This window comes from Neovison vison, chromosome 2, assembly GCF_020171115.1.
Source record: "Neovison vison isolate M4711 chromosome 2, ASM_NN_V1, whole genome shotgun sequence".
In the NCBI taxonomy this organism is placed as follows: domain Eukaryota; kingdom Metazoa; phylum Chordata; class Mammalia; order Carnivora; family Mustelidae; genus Neogale; species Neogale vison.
In genome coordinates, this window is record NC_058092.1 from 114,393,787 (window position 1) to 114,416,047 (window position 22,261).

Sequence of the window (22,261 nt, forward strand, 5' to 3'; positions counted from 1 at the left end):
TGGGAGAGAAGTCTGCAAAGACAACGTTGGGTTAGTGTTTGTGATGAGTCGATCGCAGGACCAATGTGTAGACCTAGAGGGAAGCTCGTCAGAAACTGTAAATAGGGTGACTTGAAGGCATTAGCATAGGCTTTTATATCTGGATTTTGTGTCCCGGATGACCTTAGAATGCAGATGTTGTCTCATGGGTACATGGGCAATTTTTCCTCTCTAAGGATCCTAGCGGCACCCAATAGTTTGGTGGCATTTTCGGGGAAGGGAAGAGTGCTATTTTCCATCAGAGGGTTACCCAAACAAAGGGAGTACAGAGATGGGCTCTGGGTCTGCGTGCCTGGAATATCCCACCAAGGGTTAGGATTTGGGACAAGGGGCGTTCCAGGCCAGCAATGCGGGATCCAGGTGGTATAAGTGAGAGGGCTTGCTTGAAAGCATGCTCAGGCTTAGGGTCACAATGCCTCTTTGTGCCCAGGGTGGCTCCCATGAGTGACTGTAGTCTCATGGACCATGAAGTTGGTTCCCACTCTGATGGTTGAACACCCATCCCAATAGCCAGATTTCCTGCCTTTGGGAAGGAGGAGTACTCCTGGGCTCCAGGTTCCCCCATAGGCAGGGATTTGAGCTACGGGCTGGGGAGAGATGCCTGAATATCCAGGTCGATAGATGTGATGTCTTCGGTCCACCACAGGTCCCACCTGCAGGATATGGGTCCCACTGTCTGCATGGCTGACTGGAGGTCGTTGCTCAGGCTGTGTCAGACAAAGCCTGATTTCTCAAGGCCACCTAAGATATTAGGGTGCCGTCGAGGGCCATGCAGGTGGATCCTCATGTGGGTTTTCTGGGCAGACTCACCAGACACTTCTTCTTTCTTTGGGGCAGGCAGAATGCTGCATCGTGGCTCCAGAATTCTCTATCAAGAGGGCTTGGGGACCAGGAGGGTGAGGATGGAATAGTAAACACAAACTACAGTTAAATTCAATGCCAAGTGGAAGGCAGTTCCAGTGTGCAGTGGCTGATTCTAGCTCTGCAGCACCTGAGTAAGGGCACATGTCAGATGTTTGCTCACACTGTAGTTTGTGTCTATGATGACCAACAAATGCAGAGGTGTTGCAAGAAGCCATGGAGGATTTCCCACGCCTTGACTTGTGAGATGCTCTAAACAGCAAGGTTTCCTTCTACTATACAGGGAGAGTCTGGTTTTTTGCTCCACCGTACCCCATATGGAAAGTTTGGGTAGCAGAGCTCTCCCGTATGGATGCCTGGAAAACACACCTCCATGGTCCATTTCAGCTGAGTAACATGGCAGGTTCTATCTGGTGGCTCTGGGGATACGTTCCAAGCAGCCTGAGTTGGCATAGAGTTTCATGCTGTTGGATCACAATGCTGGTTGGTATCCATGGAGAAATTAAAATGTTGGTTGGTCAGAGGGCCAGGCAGGATTCTATTACACTGTATCTGGGACACAGCAACCAAGAGCAAGGTATCCTACTGGGGACAGGAGGCGTTCTTTAGTGTGGCTCAGGGATGACATGTTGTAATATAAGTTGGTTTTGGGGAACAGGCCCCTGTGGACAGGCACCTGAAAACCTAAGCTCGGGTATCGAAATCCTAGAGGAATGTCACGTTCAATCTTCTGACTCAGGGCCTTTAACTTAAATGTTTGGTTGGAGACAGGTGCTCATTGTGTGTCAGAATGCGCACTTGGGTCAAGAACATTCTTCAAAATTGAGGTGGGCTCAGGGGCTTTGTACTTTGCTCCTAATCTTCAGGGTTTGGGCAAGAGTGAAGGGCACAATTTCCTTCAGGAGGATAAGCAGTCGTCCGGTGTGGCTCCAGAGGTCCCTTCCTGAGGGCATGTGGGCCAGGGCTTTGGGGACAGAAATCTACAAATGGGAACTAGGGTTAGGGTGAGGGCCGAGGTAATCACAGGCCCGATCTACAGTCCCTGAGTGCAGCTCATATTGTATTGAAATTAAGGTGTCATGGAGGCAGCAGTGCAGGCTTTTCTGTCTGGATTATGTGTCCAGGATGGTCGCAAAATGTAGGGGTGGATCATGGGGCCATGGGAGATTCATCATCTCAGGGGATTCTGCTCGGATCCCAAGAGTTTGGTTTCTCTGGGGGAAGGGAAGACTGCTGTTATTGGTCTCAGGGGACCCCAAAAGAGGGATACCAGTGACATTTTCTGGGTGGAAACTTGGAAATAATGAAAGATGGTGAGGATTTGGCCCTAGGAACCTGGGAGGCCCACTCTGCAGGCTCTTCGCCCAGCTATTGAGGGGGTTTCTTTGAAAGCATGCTCATGCTGAGGGTCACAACGCTTGTTTGTGCTCAGGGCGGCTCCCATGAGTGACTGTGGTCTTATGGCCCATGCAGCTGTCTCCACTGTGAGGGTTGGACACCCATCTCATCATCCAGGATTCCTACCATCAGGAAAGAGGAGTACACCTGGGCTTCAAGTTCCCCCATAGGCAGGGATTTTTGCTACAGTCTAGGGAGAGGTGCCTGAATATCCAGGTTGAGTAGATGTGACGGCTTCGTTCCACAGCAGGTCCCTCCTGCAGGATATGGGGTACACTGTCTAAGTGGCTGTCTGGAGGTCGTGGTCCAGGCCGTGACAGACAGAGCCTCAGTGACCATGGTGGCCTATGATATTAGGGTGCCATCGAGGGCTATGCAGGTGGATCTTCATGTGGGTTTTCTGTGCAGACTCAACAGGCACTTCTTCTTCTGTGGGGAAGGCAGAATGCTGTGTTGTAGCTCAAGAATTCCCTATCAAGAGGGCTTGGGGACAAGGACGGTGAGGATGGAATTGTAAACACAAGCTACGGTTCAATTCAGTGACAAGCAGAAGGCAGTTCCAGTGTGCAGCGGCTGATTTGAGATATCCAGCACCTGAGTAAGGGTGGATGTCATATCTTTGCTCACACTGGAGTCTGTGTCTATGATGACTGCCAATTGGAGGAGGGACGTCATGAGGCCATGGAGGATTTCCCACACTGGGGTTTCTGAGATGCTCCAAACAGCAAGATTGCCTCCTATTGGACAGGGGGGTCTGGTTTGTTTGCTCCAGGGTCCCCCATATGGAAACTTTGGTTAGCAGAACTCTCCCTCATGGATGCCTGGAAAGCACAACTCCATTGACCATTGTAGCTGAGGAACATGATAGGGTCGATCTGGTGCCTCTGGGGCGAAGTTCCAAGTGGCCTGAGTTGACATGGAGTTTCATGCTGTTGGATCACAATGCTGGTTGGTATACAGCGAGACGTTACAATGTTGGGGTGGTCAGGGGGCCATGCAGGTTTCTTCTACATTGAGTCTTTGACACAGCTACCAAGAGCAAAGAATGCTTCTGGGGACAGGAGGGGTTTTGTAGTGTGGCGCAGGGACCACATGTTGGAATATAAGTTGGTTTTGGAGAAAAGGCCTCTGGGGACAGGTGCCTGAAAATATTACCTAGGGTATTGATGAAGTCCTAGAGCCATGTCAGTTTCAATCTTCTGAATCAGGGCCTTTTACTTAGATGTCTGCCTACAGGCAGGTGCTCATTGTGTGTCAGAATGCACATTAGGACAGGGCGTTCTTCAAAATTGAGCTTGGCTCAGGGGCTTTGTACTTTGCTCCTAATCTTCAGGGTTTGGGCAACCGTGAAGGGCAGAATTTCCTTTGGGAACGTAGGGACAGTCGTCCGGTGTGGCACCAGAGGCTGCATCTTGGAGGGCATGTGGGCCAGTTCTTTGGGTACTGAAATCTGCAAAAGCAAACTAGGGTTAGAGTAAGGGCCGTGTTGATTACAGGCACGAACTGCAGGCCCTGTGGGAAGCTCATAGAGAACTGAAATTAAGGTGTCATGCAGATGGTAGGGCAGGCTTTTCTGTCTGGATTGCGTGTCTAGGACAGTCGCAAAATGTAGGGTAGTCTTCATGGTGCCATGGGAGATTTCTCGTGTCTGGTGATTTTGCCCAGATCCCAAGAGTTTGGTGTCTCTGGGTGAAGGGAAGACTGTTGTTTCCATCTCAAGGAGACCAACAAAAGAGGGATTCTAGAGACAGGTTCTCGGTGTGGATGACTGGAAAACACGAACGCAGGTGTGGATTTGTCCCTAGGTACATGGCAGTCCCATTCTGTGCAGTTCTTCTTTCTGTTGGACAGGAAAATTCTGTGTTGTGGCTCCAGAAATCGATATCAAGAGGGTTTGGTGACCAAGAAGGTGAGGGTGGAATTTAAACACAAGCTACAGTTATTCAGTGCCAAACAGAAGGTAGTTCCAGAGTTCAGTGGGTTATTTGAGATATCCTGTACCTGAGTAAGAGCGGATGTCAAATGTTTGCTCACACTGGAGTTTCTGTCTCTGATGACGGCCAAATGGAGGGGTGGCGTCATGAGGCCATGGAGGATTTCCCACACTGGAGCTTGTGAGAGGCTCCAAAGAGCAAGGTTTCCTTCTGATGGACAAGGGGAATCTTTTTTGTTTGCTCCAGGGTCCACCATATGGAAAGTTAGATTAGAAGAGCTCTCCCGTATGGATGCCTGGAAAGATCATCTCCATTGATCATTGTAGCTGAGGAACATGGCAGGTTCGATCTGCTGACTCTGGAGCAAAGTTCCAAGCGGCCTGAATTGACACAGAGTTTCATGCTGTTGGATCACAATGCTGGTTGGTATCCATGGAGACATTAGAATGTTGGCGTAGTCAGGGGTCCATGCAGAATTCTCCTACACTGTGTCTTGGACACAGCTACCAAGAGCAAGGTATCCTTCTGGGGACCGTTTTGGTTCTATTGTGTGGCTCAGAGACCACATGTTGGAATATAAGTTGGTATTAGAGAACAGGCCTCTGGGGACAGGTGACTGAAAACCTAAGCTAGATTATCGATGATGTCCTAGAGGCATGTCCGGTTCAATGTTCTGACTCAGGGCCTTTGATGTGGATGTCTGCCTGTAGGCAGGTGCTCACTGGGTGTCAGAGTGTACATTTGGGTCCAGAGTGTTCTTTGAAATTGAGGTCAGCTCAGGGGCTTTGTACTTTGCTCCTAATCTTCACTGTATGGGCAACTGTGTAGGGCAGAGTATCCTTCGGGAGGGTAGGCTCACTAATCGTTGTGGCACCAGAGGCCCCATCCTGGAGGGCATTTGGGCAAGGGCTTTGGGGACAGAAATCTTCAAACATGATCCTGGGTTAGGGTTAGGGCTGAGGTGATCACAGGTTCAATCTGCAGGTCCTGAGTGCAGCTCATAGTGTACTGAAATTAAGATGTCATGGAGGCGGTAACACAGGCTTTTTTTTTTTTTTTTTTCTGAATTGTGTGTCCAGGATGGCCACAAAACGTATAGGAGCCTTCATGGGTCCATAGGAAATTCTTCGTCTCTGTGGATAATGCCCAGCTCCCAAGAGTTTGGTGTCTCTGGGGGAAGGGAAGACTGCTGTTTTCTGTCTCAGGGGACCCCCAAAAGAGGGTACCCAAAGACAGGTTCTTGGTCTTGGCACCAGGAAAACATGAACAAGGGTGAGAATTTAGCCCTTGGGACATGGCAGGCCCACTCGGCGGGCTCCTGGTCCAGCTACCGAGGGGCTTTTTTGAAAGCAGGCTCACGCTGAGGGTCACAATGCCACTTTGGACCCAGGACGGCTCCCATGAGTGGCCGTGGTCTAATGGGCAATGCAGCTTGTTCCCACTCTGAGGGTTGGACACCCATCTCAACAGCCAGGTTTCCTGCTTTCGGGACGGAGGAGTACTCTTGTGTTTCAGGTTCCCCCTTAGACAGGGATTTGATCTTCAGTCTGGGAACAGATGCCTGAATACCCATGTTGAGTAGAGATGATGGCTTCAGGCCATGGTAGTTCCCACCTGCAGGATATGGGGCCCACTGTCTGCATGACTGTCTGGAGGTCATGGCTCAGGCTGTCAGACAGAGCCTGAGTGCCCATGGGGGCCTAAGATATTAGGGTGCAGTCAAGGGCCATGCATGTGGATCCTCATGTGGGGTATCTAGGCAGACTCACCCGGACGTCTTATGTCTTTAGCTAGGAAGAATGCTTTGTTTTGGGTCCAGAATTCCCTATCAAGAGTGCTTGGTGACCAAGAGGATGAGGATGGAATTGTAATCACAAGTTACCGTTAAATTGAGAGCCAAGCGGAAGGCAGACAGTGTGCACTGGCTGATTCGAGATACCAGCACCTGAGTAAGGGCAGATGTCAGATGCTTGCTCACACTGGACATTGTGTCTATCATGACCACCAAATGGAGGGGGTGGGGCGTCACGAGGCCATGGAGGATTTCCCACACTGGGGCTTGTGAGATGCTCCAAACAGCAAGATTTCCTTGTGCTGGACAGGGTGAGTCTGGTTTGTTGCCTCCTGGGTCCCATAAGGAAAGTCTGGGTAGCAGATCTCTCCCGTATGGATGCGTGGAAAGCACACTTCCATTGACCATTGCAGCTGAGTAACATGGCAGGTTCAATCTCGAGTCTCTGGGGCGAGGTTCCAATTGACCTGAATTGACATAGAGTTTCATACTGTTGGATCATAATGATGGTTTGTATCCAGGGAGACGTTAGAATGTTGGGGTGGTCAGGGGCCATGCAGGATTCTCCTACACTGAGTCTTGGACACAGCTACCAAGAGTAAGGTATCCTAATGGGGACAGAAGGGGTCTATTGTGTGGCTCATGGGCCACATGTTGGAATATAAGTTGTTATTGGAGAAAAGGCCTCTGGGGACAGGGGCCTAAAAATCTAAACTAGGGTATTGATGAAGTCCTAGGGGCATGTCAGTGTCAATATTCTGACTCAGGGCCTTTGACATGGATGTCTGCCTAGAGGCAGCTTCTCATGGTGTGCCAGAATGTACATTTCGGTCCAGAGTATTCCTCACAATTGAGGTGGACTCAGGGGCTTTGTACATTGCACCTAATCTTCAGGATTTGAGCATGAGTGAAGGGCACAGTTTCCTTTGGAGGTTAGGCACAGTCGTCTAGTGTGGATCCAGAGGCCACATCCTAGAGGGCATGTGAACAGGGCTTTGGGGACAGAAATCTGCAAACGTGAACTAGGGTTAGGGTAAGGGCCGAGGTGGTCACAGTCCCGATCTGCAGGCCCTGAGGGCAGCTCATAGAGTACTGAAATTAAGGTGTCTTGGAGGTGATAGTGCAAGCTTTTCCCAGCATTGTGATCCTACAGCATGAAACCCCATGTCACCTCAGCCCCCTTACAACTTCATCCCAGAGCTACCAGATCGTACCTGCCATGTTCCTGAGCTGCAATGGCCAATAGAGGAGTGCTTTCCAGGCATCTATGCAGGAGAGTACTGCTACCCAAAATTTCCATATCGCGGACTGTGGATCAAACAAACCAGACTCCCCCTGTCCAGTAGAAGGAAAGCTTGCTCTTTGGAGCATCTCACAAGCCGCAGCGTGGGAAATCCTCCATGGCCTCTTGACGCCACCCCGCCCTTGTCCATCATCATAGACACAATCTCCAGTGTCAGCAAACATCTGACATCCACCCTTACTCAGGTGCTGGATGCCTCAATTTGGCTGCTGCACACTAGAACACACTGGTTAGACTTCCCAGAATGCACACATAAGGATCCACCTGCATGGCCCTCAACAACACCCTAATATCATAGGCCGCCATGGGCACAAAGGCTCTGTCTAACATAGCCTGAGCCACGACCTCCATTCTGCCATGCAGACAGTGGGTCCCATATCCTGCAGATGGGACCTGCCATGGCCTGAAACAAACATCTCTGCTCTACATGGTTATTCAGGAATCTGTCTCCATACTGTAGCACAAATCCCTGACTATGGAGGTACTTAAAGCACAAGAGTTCTCCTCCTTCCCGGTGGCAGGAAATCTGGCGTGTGAGATGGGTGTCCAACCCTCAGAGTGGGAACCAGCTGCATGGGCCTTGAGATCATGGTCAAACATGGGAATCGCCCTGGGCACAAACAGGCATTGTGATCCTCAGCATGAGCCTGCTTTCAAACAAATGACCTCGGTAGCGGGACCAGGAGTCTACAGAGCAGGCCTGCCAGGTTGCTACTGCCAAATCGTCCTCTCATTGGTGTTTTCCAGGTGCCCAGGCCCAGAAACTGTCTCCGGAATCTTTTGTGTGTGTGTGTGTGTGTGGTTCCCCTGAGACTGAAAACAGCAGTCTTCCCTTCCCCCAGAGACACCAAACTCTTGGGATATGGGCAGAATACCCAAAGAGGAAGAATCTCCCATGGCCCCATGAAGCCACCCCTATGTTTTGTGACCATCCTGGACATAGAATCCAGACAAAATAGCCTGAGCTACCGCCTACATGACACCTTAATTTCAGTACATTATGAGCTGCCCTCAGGGCCTGCAGATCAGGCCTGTGATCACCTTGGCCCTCACCCTAACCCTAGTTCGGGTTTGTAGATTCTGTCTCCAAAACCCTGGCCCTCATGCCCTACAGGATGGGGCCTCTGGAGCCACAACAGGATACTGTGCCTACCCTACCAAAGGAAAATCTGTCCTTCACTGTTGCCCAAACCCTAAAGATTAAGAGCAATGTACAAACCTCCTGAGCCCAAATCAATTTCCCAGTATGCTCTAACGCAAGTGTACATTCTGACACATAATGAGCACCTGCCTCCTTGTAGACATCCAAGTCAAAGGCCTTGAGTCAGATGATTAAACCTGACACGGCCCTAGGACTTCATCGATGCCCTAGCATAGGTATTCAGGTGCCTTTCCCGGGAGGCCTGTTCTCCCATACCATCTTATATCACAATATGTGGTCACTTAGAAACACAACAGACCTCTCCTGTCCCCAGAAGGATACTTGCTCTTGGTAGTTGTGTCCAAGACTCAGTATAGGAGAATCCGGCATGGCCCCTGACCATCCCAAATTTTCAGCATCTCCCTGGATACAAACCAGCAATGTGATCCAACAGCATAAAACTCCATGTCAACTCAGCCCCCTTGAAACTTTGCCACAGAACCTCCAGATCAAACCGGCCATGTTCCTGGCTGCGATGGTCTATGGAGGTGTGATTTCCAGGAATCCATGTGGGAGAGCTCTGCTCCACAAATTTCCCATATGCGGGACCCTGGAGCAAACAAACCAGACTCCCCCTGTCCAGTAGAAGAAACCTTGGTGTTTGGAGCTCTCACAAGCCCCAGCGTGGTAAATCCTCTGTGGCCTCTTGACGACACCCCATTTGTCAGTCGTCATAGACACAAACTCCAGTGTGAGCAAACTTCTGACATCCGCCCTTACTCAGCTGCTGGATAACTTGCATCAGCCGCTGCACACTGGAAGTGCCTTCTGCTTGGCACTGAATTTAACAGTAGCTTGTGTTTACAATTCCATCCCCACCCTCCTGGTCCACAAGCCCTCTTAATAGGGAATTCTGGAGACATAACACAGCATTCTGCCTGCCCCATCAAAAGAAGTGCATGATGAGTCTGCCCAGAAACCCCACATGAGGATCTACCTGTATGGCCCTCAACAACACTGTAATATCATAGGTTTCCATGGGCACTAAGGCTCTGTCTGACACAGCCTGAGCCACGACCTCCAGTCAGCCACTCAGACAGTGTGCCCCATTTTCTGCAGGTGTGACTTCCTGTGGCCCGAAACCAACATCTCTACTCAACCTGGATATTCAGGCCTCTGTCCCAGACCGTAGCTCAAATCCATGCCTGTGGGGGAACCTGACACACGAGTACTCCTCCATCCCAAACCTCTGAGTGGGACCAGCTGCATGACCCATGAGACCATGGTCACACAAGGAAGACACCCTGGATACAAACAGGCATTGTGATCCTCAGCGTGAGCCTGCTTTCAAACAAAACCCCTCAGTAGCTGGACCAGCGGGACACAGAGTGGGACTGCCAGGCCCCTAGGGGCAAATCCTCACCCTCGTTCATGTTTTCCAGGTGCCCATACCCAGAACCTGTCTCTGGAATCCCTCTTTGGGTGTCCTCTGAGATGGAAAACAACAGTCTTCCCTTCCCCCAGAGACACCAAACTCTTGGGAGCTGAGCAGAATCCCCAGAGACGAAGAATTTCCTATGGCCTCATGAAGCCACCCCTACTTTTGCAACCATCCTGGACACACACCCAACAGAAAAGCCTGTGCTACTGCCTCCATGACACTTTAATTTCAGTACACTATAAACTGCCCTCAGGGACTGCAGATCGGGCCTGTGATAACCTTGGCCCTCACACTAACCCTAGTTTGCTTTTTCAGATTTCTCTTCCCAAAGCGCTGGCCCACATGCCCTCCAGGATGGGGCCTCTGGTGCCACACGGGAGAAGGTCCCTATGCTCCCAAAGGAAACTCTGCCCTTCACGGTTGGCGAAGCCTGAAGATTAGGAGCAAAATACAAGACCCTGAGCCCACCTCAATTTCGAAGAAGGCTCTGGTCCCAAATGCGCATTCTGATACACAATGAAGCCCTGCCTCCAAGCAGACACACAAGTCAAAGGCCCTGAGTCAGAAGCTGGAACCTGCCATGACTATAGGACTTCATCGATACCCTAGTTTAGATGTTAGGGCGCTGTCCCCAGAGGCCTGTTCTCCAAAACCAACTTATATTCCAACATGTGGTCCTTGAGCCACACAACATAACCCCTTCTGTCCCCAGAAGGATACCTTGCTCTTGGTAGCTGCGTCCTTGACTCAGTGTAGGAGAATCCTGCATGGCCCCTGACCACCCCAACACTCTAACGATCCCTGGAAACAAACCAGCATTGTGATTCAACAGCATGCAACTCCATGTCAAATCAGACCGCTTAGAACTTTGCCCCAGAAGCACCAGATCGAACCTGCCATGTTCCTCAGCTGCAGTGGTCAATGGAGTTGTATGTTTCAGGGATCCATATGGGAGAGCTCTGCTCCCAAACTTCACATATGGGGGACACTGGAGAAAACAAACCAGACTCCCCTGTCCAGTAGAAGAAAACCTTGGGATTCGGAGCATCTCACAAGCCCCAGGGTGGGAAATCCTCCATGACCTCGTGACACTTCCCTTCCATTTGGAGGCCATCGTAGACACAAACTCTAGTGTGAGCAAACATCTGACATTCGCCCTTACTCAGGTGTGGGATACCTCGCATCAGCTGCTGCACACTGGAACTGCCTTCCGCTTGGCACTGAATTGAACCATAGATTGTGTTTACAATTCCATCTTCACCCTCCTCATTCCCAAACCCTCTTGATAGGGAACTTTGGAGCCACAATGCAGAATTCTGCCTACCCTGGGCACAAACAGGCATTGTGCCCCTAAGGCTGAGCATGCATTCAAACAAGCCCTCTCTGTTGTGCCCCCCCCCCCAGGATACCGCGTTGCAGGCCTGGTACCTGAGTATGCTTTCAAAAATACACTCTCAGTTCCACCACAAGGTTCCCACATTGCAGGACTGGTACGCCCCTAGGCCCAAATCCTAACCCTTGGTGGGGATTTCCAGGCGCCCAGACCCAGAACCCGTCTCTGGAACCCCTATTTTGGGGCACCTCTAAGATGGAAATCATCACTATTATCTTCCCTGAAAAAGCCACCAAAGTATGGGGAACCACCAGGATCCTTAGAGAGGAAAAGTCTCCCATGGACCCATGAGACCTCACCTACATTCCGAGTTCATTCTGGACACACAATCAAGATAGAAGAGTCTGTGCTACCGTCTTACAGTCACCCTAATTACAGCTCCTGATGAGCTGACCCCCAGGTCTATACATTTGGCCTGCGATTGCCTCACGACTAACCCGAACCCAAATTTGTGTTTGCAGACTTCACTCCTAAAACCATGGCTCATATGCCCTCCAGGATGGGGTCACTCGAGGTGCACCCCGGGACTGTGGCTGCATTCCCCAAGGTAACTGTGCCTATCACAGTTGCCCAAACCTTACAGATTAAGAGAAACCTGCAAAGCCCCTGAGCCTACCCCAATTTTGGCGGCCGCTCTGGATGCAAATGCGCAGTCTGAAACACCCTGATCAGCTACATTCAGCTAGACAGCAACGTCAATGGTCCTGAGTCAGAAGATTGAACCTGACATGACTTGGACCTCGTTGGAACCCTCGATTAGGTTTTCAGGCATCTGTTCTCAGGGCCTAATATGGAATACCAACTTATGATACAGCATGTGGTCCCTGAGCCGCACAACAGAACATTTCCTCTCCCCAGAAGGAAACCATGCTATTCGATCTGTGCCAAAACCTCAGAGGAGGAGAATCCTGCATGGCACCTTAGCCACCAGCACATTCTCAGATCTCCCTAGTAACAAACCAGCAGTGTGATGCATCTGAAAGAGATTCCACGTTAACTAATTGCCCTTGGTACTTCGCACCAGAGCCACCAGAATGAACCTGCCATGTTCCTCAGGTGCAATGGAGAATGGAGGTGTGCTTTCCAGGCATCCAAGTCGGAGAGCTTTGCTACTCAGAATATCTACATGGGGGACCCCGGAGCAAATCAACCAGATTCCACCTGTTCAGTAGAAGGAAACTTTGCTGTTTGGAGCATCTCACAAGCCTCAGCGTGGGAAATCACCCATGGCCTCTTGATGCCACCCCTCTATTTGACGGTCATCATAGACACAATCTCCAGTGTGAGCAAACACTAGACAGCTTCCCTGACTCAGGTGTGAATATCTAGAATCAGCTGCTGCACATAGAAACTGCCTTCTGCTTGGCACTGGATTTAACTGTAGTTGTGTTTATAATCCATCCTCACCATACTTGTCCCCAAGCCCTCTTAATAGGAAATTTGGGGGTACCACGCAGCATTTTGCCTGCCCCATAGAAAGAAGAAGTGCCTGGTGAGTCTGCCCAGATTCCCTACATGAGGATCCACCTGCATGGCCCTCGAAAACGCCCTAATATCATAGACCACCATGGGCACTAAAGCTCTGTCTGACATAGCCTGATCCACGACCTCCAGTCATCCACCTAGACATTGGGTCCCATGTCTTGCAAGTGGGACCTGCTGTGGCCCGAAACCATCATCTCCGCTCAACCTGGTTATTCAGGCATCTGTCCCCAGAACTTAGCTCAAATCCCTTCCTATGGGGGAACTTGAGGCACAAGCATTCTCCTCCTTCCCAATGGCAGGAAATCTGGCCTGTGAAATGGGTGTCCAACCCTCAGAGTGGGAACCAGCTGCATGGGGCTTGAGACCACTGTCACTCATGGGATACGCCCTGGGCACAAACAGGCATTGTGACCCTCAGCATGAGCCTGCTTTCAAATAAACCCCCTCAGTAGCTGCACCAGGAGTCCGCAGAGTGGGCCTACCAGGTGGCTATGACCAAATCCTCTCCATAGTTGGTGTTTTCCAGAAACCCAGACCCTGAAACTGTCTCCAGAATCTCCCTTAACTGGTTCATTGAGACTGAAAACAGCAGTCTTCCCTTCACCCAGAGACACCAAACTCTTGGGAACTGGGCAGAATACCCAGAGACGAAGAATTTCCCATTGCCCCATGAAGCTCCCCCCCCCCATATTTTGCAACCGTCCTGGACACAGAATCCAGACAAAATAGCCTGCATTACTGCATCCATGACAGCTTAATTTCAGTACAGTATGAGCTTCCCTCAAGGCCTGCAGATTGGGCGTGTGATCACCTCGGCCCTCACCCTAACCCTATTTCGCGTTTGCAGATCTGTCCCCAAAGCCCTGGCCCATATGCCCTCCAGGATGGAGACTCTGGTGCAACACCAGATGATTGTGCCAACCCTCCCAAAGGAGACTCTACACTTCACAGTTGCCCGAACCCTGAAAATTAAGATCAAAGTAAATGCCCCTGAGCCCATGTCAATTTCGAAGGATACTCTGGACTGAAATGCACATTCTGACACACAATGAGCACCTGCCGCAAGGCAGACATCCAAGTCAGAGGCCCTGAGTCAGAAGATTGGACCTGACATGCCCCTAGGACTTCACTGATACCGTAGATTAGATTTTCAGGTGCCACCCCAGAGGTCTGTTCTCCAGTACCAACATCTATTCCAACATGTGGTCCCTGAGCCACACTACAGAAACCCTCCTGTCCCCAGAAGGATACCTTGCTCTTGGTAGCTTTGTCCAAGGCTCATCTAGGAGAATCCTGCATGGCCTCTGACCACCCCAACATTCTAACATCTCCCTGGATACAAGCCAGCATTGTGATCCAGCAGCATGAAACTCCATGTCACCTCAGGCCGGAAGGAACTTTTCCCCAGAGCCATCAGATTGAACCTGCCATGTTCCTCATCTGCAGTGGTCAACGGAGGTGTGCTTTTCAGGCATCCGTGCGAGAGAGCTCTGCTACCAATCTTTCCATATGGAGAAAGGTGGAGCAAAAATCCAGACTTGACCTGTCCAGTAGAATGAATCCTTGCTCTTTAGAGCATCTCACAAGCCGCAGCGTGGGAAATCCTCCATGCCTTGGGACTCCAACCCGCCATTTGGTGGTCATCATAAACACAAACTCCAGAATGAGCAGATATCTGACATCTGCCTTACTCAGGTGCTGGATATCTCGAATCAGCCACTAAACACTGGAACAGCCTTCTGCTTGGCACTGAATTTAACTGTAGCTTGTATTAACAAGTCCATCCTCAACATCATGGTTCACAAGCTCACTTGAGAGGGAATTCTGGAGCCACAACGCAGCATTCTTCATGCCCCACAGAAAGAAGAAGTGCCTGGTGAGACGGCCCAGAAACCCAACATGAGGATCCACCTGCATGGCCCTTGATGGCACCCTAATTAGGCCACCAAGAGCACTCAGGTTTTGTCTGACACAGCCTTAGCCACGACCTCTAGTCTGGCACACGGACAGTTGGCCCCATAACCTGCTGGTAGACGTGCCTTGGCCTGAAGCCGTCACATCTCCTCAACCTGGATATTCAGGCATCTCTCCCCAGACTGTAGCTCAAATCCCTGACTATGGGGGAACCTGATGCACAAGAGTACTCCTCATTCCAGATGGCAAAAAAACTGTCTGTTGAGATTGGTGACCAACCCTCAAAGTGGGAAATAGCTGCATGGACCATGAGACCACGGCCACTCTTGGTAGCCGCGCTGGGCAAAAAGAGGCATTGTGACCTTCAGTGTGAGCCCACTTTGAAACAAACGCCCTTGGTAGCTAGACCAGGAGTCCGCTGAGTGTGACTGCCAGGTCCCTAGCATCAAATGCTTACCCTAGTTCTTCTTTCATTGCGCCCAGACACAGAACCTGTCTCTGGAATCCCACATTTGGGTGTTCCCTGAGACGGAAAACAGCAGTCTTCCCTTCCCCCAGAGACACCATACTCTTGGGAGCTTGGCAGAATCCCCAGAGACAAAGCATCTCCCATGGCCTCATAAGCCACCCCTACCATTTGCGACCATCCTAACACACAATCCCGACAGAAAATCCAGCACTACTGCCTTCAAAACACCTTAATTTCAGTACACACTGTACTGCCCTCAGGGCCTGCATATTGGACCTGTGATCACCTTGGCCCTCACCCTAACCCTAGTTCGCATTTGCAGATTTCTGTCCCCAAAGCCCTGGCCCATATGCCCTCCAGGATGGGGCCTCTGGAGCCACACCGGACGGCTGTACCTACCCTCCCGAAGGAAACTCTGCCATTCATTGTGCATAAACCCTGAAGATTAGGAACAATGTACAAAGTAACTGAGCCCACCTCTATTGCGAGGAAAACTCTGGACCAAAATGCACATTCTGGAACACCATGAGCACCTGCCTCCAGGCAGACATCCATGTCAAAGTCCCTGAGTCAGAATATTGATCCTGACATGCCCCTAGGACTTTATCAATACCATAGATTAAATTTTCAGTCGCCTGTCCCCAGAGGCCTTTTCTCCCATAACAACTTAAATTCCAACACGTGGGCCATGAGCCGCACAACAGAATCCCTCCTGTCCCCAGTAGGATAGCTTGCTTTTGGTAGCTATGTCCAAGACTCATTGTAAGAGAATCTTGCATGGCCCCTGACCACCCCAACATTCTAACTTCTCCCTGGATATAAACCATCATTATGATCCAACAGTATGAAACTCCATGTCAACTCAAGCCACTTGGAACTTTTTTGCAGTCACCAGAACGAACCCACCATGTTCCTCAGCTGCAATGGTCAATGTAGGTGTGCTTTCCAGGCATCCATTTTGGAGAGCTCTGCTACCCAAACTTTCCAAATGAGGTACGGTGGAGCAAAGAAATCAGACTCACCCTGTCCAGTACAAGGAATCCTTTCTGTTTGGAGCATTTCACAAGCCCCAGCATGGGAAATCCTCCATGGCCTCGTGACGCCACCCCTCCATTTGTTGGTCATTATAGACACAAAGTTCAATGTAAGCAAGCATCTTACATCAGCCCTTACTCAGGTGCTGGTATATCGATTCAGCCACTGCACATTGGAACTGCCTTCTGCTTGGCACTGAATTTGACGAAAGCTTGTGTTTACAATTTTATCCTCACCCTCCTGGTCGCCAAGATTTCTTGACAGGGAATTCTGGAGCCAAGACGCAGCATTCTGCCTACCCCACAGATAGAAGAATTGCCTGGTGAGTCTGCTCAGAAACCTCACATGTGGATCCACCTACATGGCCCTCGAAGGCACCCTAATATCATAGGCTGCCATGGGCACTCAGGCTCAGTCTGTAACAGCCTGAACCACGACCTCTAGTCAGCCACACAGATAGTTTGCTCCATATCCTGAAAGTGGTACCTGTCGTGGCCCAAAGCCCTCACATCTACTCAACCTGGATCTTCAGGCATCTCTCCCCAGACCATAGCTCAAATCCTTGCCTATGGGGGAACCTGAAGCACAGTAGTATTCCTCCTACCCGATGTCAGGAATCCTGGCTGTTTAGATGGGTGTCTAACCCTCAGTGTGGGAACAAGCTACATGGGCCATGAGACCACGGCAACTCACGGGAGCCGCCCTGGGCACAAAGAGGCATTGTGACCCTCAGCATGATTCGGTTTTCAAACAAACCGCCTTGGTAGCTGGACCAGGAGCACACAGGGCAACCCTGTCAATTCCCTAGGGCCAAATGCTGACTCTCCTTCGTGTTTTCCAGACGCCCGGACCCAGAAACGGTCTCTGAAATACCTCTTTTGGAGGTCCCCTGAAATGGAAAAGATCAGTCTTCCCTTCCCCCAGACAAACCAAACTCTAGGGAGCTGGGCAGAATACCCAGAGACGAAGAATCTCCTATGGACCCATGCAGAATCCCCTATATTTTGCGACTATCCTAGACACACAGTCCAGAGAGAAATGCCAGCGCTGTGGCCTCCATGACACCTTAATTTCAGTCCACTATGAGGTGCACTCACGCCCTGCAGATAGGACTGTGATCACACCGGCTCTCACCCTATCCATAGTTTGTGTTTGCAGATTTCTGTCCCCAAAGCCCTGAACTACATGCCCTCCAGGATGGGGTCTCTGGTGCAACACCGGACAAGTGTGCCTACACTCCAGAAGAAAATTCTGCCCTTCACATTTGCCAAAAACTTGAATCTTAGGAGCAAGGTACAAAGCACCTGAGCCCAGCTCAATTTCAAAGAATGCTCTGGACGCAAGTGCATATTCTGATACACAATGAGCACCTGCCTCCAGACAGACATCCACGTAAAAGGCCCTGAATCAGAAGATTGAACCTGACATGCCTCTAGGACTTCATCGATACCCTAGCTTAGGTTTTCAGGCTCCTGTACTCAGAGGCCTGTTCTCCAATACCAACTTATATTCCATCATGTGGTCCCTCAGTCACACAACAGAACCCCTCCTATCCCCAGAAGGATACCTTGCTCTTGGTAGCTGTGTCCATGACTCCATGCAGGAGAATCCTGCATGGCCCCGTGACAACCCCAACATTCTAACGTCTCCCTGGATAACAACCAGCATTATGACCCAACAGCATATGACTCCACATCAACTCAGGCCTCTTGGAACTTCACCTCAGAGGCACCAGATCAAACCTGCCATGTTCCTCAGCTGTAATAGTCAATGGAGTTGTGCTTTCAGGCATCCATGAGGGAGAGCTCTGCTATACAAACATTCCATAATGAGGCCCTGTAGGAAACAAACCAGACTCCACTTGTCCAGAAGAAACGTTGCTGTTTGGAGCATCTCACAAATCATAGCGTGGGATATCCCCCATGGCCTTGTGATGCCACCGTTCCATTTGGCAGTCATCATAGACACAAACTCCAGTGTGAGCAAACATCTGATATCCACCCTTACTCAGGTGCTGGATATCTCGTATCTGCCGCTGCACACTGGAACTGCCTTCTGCTTGTCAATGCAATTAACATTAGCTTGTGTTTACAGTTCCACCCTCCTTTTGCGTACACCCTCTTGATAGGGAATTCTTGAGCCACAACGCAGCATTCTGCCTGCCCCACAGAAAGAAGAAGTGCCCGGTGGGTCTTCCCAGAAAGCCCACATTAGGATCTACCAGCATGGCCATTGAAGGGACCCTAATATCTTAGGCCGCCATGGGCACTTTGGCTCTGTCTTACACAACCTGAGCTACGACCTTCAGTCAGCCATGCAGACAGTGGACTTCATATCCTGCAGGTGGGACCCGCCGTGGCCTGAAGCCATCACATCTACTCAACATGGATATTCAGGAATCTCTCTGCAGACCGTAGCTCAAATCCCTGCCTATGTGGGAAAGTGTAGTACAGGAGTACTCCTCCTTCCTGATGGCAAGAAACCTGGCTGTTGAGAAGGGTGTCCAACCCTCAGAGTGGGAACGAGCTGCATGACCTATGAGACCACGGTCATGCATGGGAGCCGCTCTGGGCACTAACAGGCATTGTGACCCTCAGCATGAGCTTGCTTTTAAACAGAACCCCTTGGTAGCTGGACCAGGAGCCTGCAGAGTGGGCCTGCCAGGTCCCTAGAGCCAAAGCCTCACACTCATTCATGTTTGCCACATGCCCGGACCCAGAAACTGTCTCTGGCATCCCTCTTTTGGTGGTCCCCTGAGACGGAAAACAGCAGTCTTCCCTTCCCGCAGAGACACCAAACTCTTGGCAGCTGGGTAGAATCCCCAGAGACGAAGAATCTTCCATGTCCCCATGAATACTTCCATAAAGTGTGCTACCGTCCTGGACACACTATCCAGACAGAAAAGCCTGTGAGACCGCCTCCATGACTCCTTAATTTCAGTACACTATGATCTGCCCTCTGGGCCTGCAGATTGGGCCTGTGATCACCTCAGCCCCCACACTAACCCTAGTTTGGGTTTGCAGATTTCTTTCCCCAAAGCCCAGGCCACATGCCCTCCAGGATGGGGTCTCTGGAGCCACGCACAAGTGTGTGTACGTTCCTGAAGGTAACTCTGCCCTTCACTGTTGCCAAAACTCTGAAGATTAGGAGCAAAGTACAAAGCCCCTGAGCCCACCTCAATTCAAAGTAAAACTCTGGACCCAAATGCACATTCTGACACACAATGAGGGCATCCAGGTAGACATCCAAGTCAAAGGCCCTGAGTCAAAACATTGACCCTGACATGCCTCTAGGACTTCATCTATACCCGAGCTTAGGTTTTCAAGTGCCTATCCCCAGGGGCCCATTACCCAACACCAACTTATATTCCAACATGTGGTCCCTGAGCCACACAACAGAACCCCTCCTGCCCCCAGAAGTATACATTGCTTTTGGTAGCTGTGTCCAAGACTCAGTGTAGGAGAATCCTGCATGGGACCCTGACCACCCCAACATTCTATCGTCTCCCTGGATACAAACCAGCACTGTGATCCAACAACATGAAACTCCATGTCAACTCAGTCCTCTTGGAACTTTGCCCCAGAGGCACCAGATTGAACCTACCATGTTTCTCAGCTGCAAAGGTCAATGGAATTGTGTTTTCCTGACATCCATGCAGGATTGCTCTGCTACCAAACTTTCCATATGGGGGACCCTGGAGCATACAAACGAGACGCCCCCTATCCAGTAGAAGGAAACCTTGTGGTTTGGAGCATCTCACAAGCCCCAACATGAGAAATCTTCCATGGCCTCGGGACGCCATCCTGCCATTTGATGGTCATCACAGACACAAACTCCAGTGTGAGCAAGCATCTGAAATCCGCCCTTAATCAGGTGCTGGATATCTCGAATCAGCCACTGCACACTGGAGCTGTCTACCGCTGAATTTAACCATAGCATGTATTTACAATTCCATCCTCAACCTCCTGGTCCACAAGCCTACTTGATAGGGAATTCTGGAGCCACAACACAATATTCTGCCTACCACACAGAAAGAAGTCCTACCTGGTGATTCTGCACAGAAACCCCACATGAGGATCCACCTGCATGGCCCTCGATGGCACACTACTATCTTAGGCTGAAATGGGCACTCAGGCTCTGTCTGACACAGCCTGAGCCACATCCTCCAGACAGCCTTGCAGACAGTGGGCCCCGTATTCTGCAGGTAGGAAATGCCATGGCCCAAAGCTGTCATCCCTACACAACGTGGGTATTCAGGTGTCTCTCCCCAGACTGTAGCTCAAATCCCTGCCTATAGGGGAACATTAAGAACAAGAGTACTCCTCATTCCCAATGGCAGGAAACCTGGATGTTGAGATGTGTGTCCAATCCTCAGAGTGGGAACAAGCTACAAGGCCCATGAGACGACGGCCACACTTGGGAGCCGCCTTGGGCACAAAGAAGCATTGTGACTCTCAGCATGAGCCTGCTTACAAACAAACCCCCTCAGTAGCTGGACCAGGAGCCTGAAGAGTAGGCCTGCCAGGTTCCTAGGTCCAAATCATCACCCTCGTTGGTGTTTTTACGGTAACCAGAACAAGGATATGTCTCTGGAATCCCTCTTGTGGGGGTCCCCTGAGACTGAAAACAGCATTCTTCCCTTCCCCCAGAAACACCAAACTCTTGGGAGCTGAGCAGAATCCCCAGAGATGAGGAATCTCCCATGGCACCATGAAACACTCCTACATATTGCGACCATCCTGGACACACAATCCATACAGAAAAGCCTGCACTACCGCCTCTATGACACCTTAATTTTAGTACAATATGAGCTGCACTCAGGGCCTGCAGATAAGGCCTGTGATCACCTTGGTCCTCACCCTAACCCTAGTTCGCATTTCCAGATTTCTGTCACCAAAGCCCTGTTCCACATGCCCTCAGCATGGGGTCTCTGAAGCCACCCCGGACGACTGTGCCTACTCTCCTGAAGGAAACTCTACCCTCACTGTTGCCAAAACCCTGAAGATTAGGAGTGAAGTACAAAGCCCCTGAGCACCCCTCCATTTTGAAGAACGCTCTGGACCCAAGTGAGCATTCTGACACACAATGAGACCCTGCCTCCAGGCATACATCCAAGTCAAAGGCCCTGCATCAGCAGATTGAACCTGACATGCCTCTAGGACTTCATCGATACCCGAGCTTAGATTTTCAGGTGCCTATCCCCAGGGGCCTGTTACCCAATATGAATTTATATTCCAACATGTGGACCCTGAGCCACACTACAGAACCCCTCTTATCCCCAGAAGTATAACTTGATCTTGGTAGCTGTGTCCAAGACAGTGTAGGAGAATCCTGCATGGCCCTCTGACCACACCAACATTCTAACTTCTCCATGAATCCCAACCAGCATTGTGATGCAACAGCATGAAACTCCATGTCAACTCAAGCCGCTTGGAACTTAGCCCCAAAGCCACCAGAACGAACCTGCCATTTCCTCAGCTGCAATGGGCCATGGAGGTGTGCTTTCTAGGCATCGATGTGGGAGAGCTCTGCTACCCATAGTTTCCATATGGGGGACCCTGGAGCAAACAAACCAAAATCCCCCTGTCCAGTAAAAAGAACCCTTGCTGTTTGGAGCATTTCACAGGTCACAGCATGGGAAATCCTCCATGGCCTTTTGTGCCACGCCTCCATTTGTTGGTCATCATAGACACAAACTACAGTGTGAGCAAACATCTGACATCCACCCTTACTCAGGTGCTGGATAGCTTGAATCAGTCTTTTGCTTGGCCCTGGATTGAACCGTAGTTTGTGTTTACCATTCCATCCTCACCCTGCTGGTCCCCAAATCCTCTTGATAGGGAATTCTGGAGCCAGGATGCAGCATTCTGCCTTTCCCACAGAAGGAAGTGCCTGGTGAGTCTGCCAAGAAAACCCACATGAGGATCCACCTGCATGGCCCTTGACAGAGCTCTAATATCATAGGCCGCCGTGGACAGTCAGGCTCTTTCTGACACAGCCTGAGCCACGATCTCCATTCAGCCACCCAGACAGTGGGCCCCATATTCTGCAGGTGG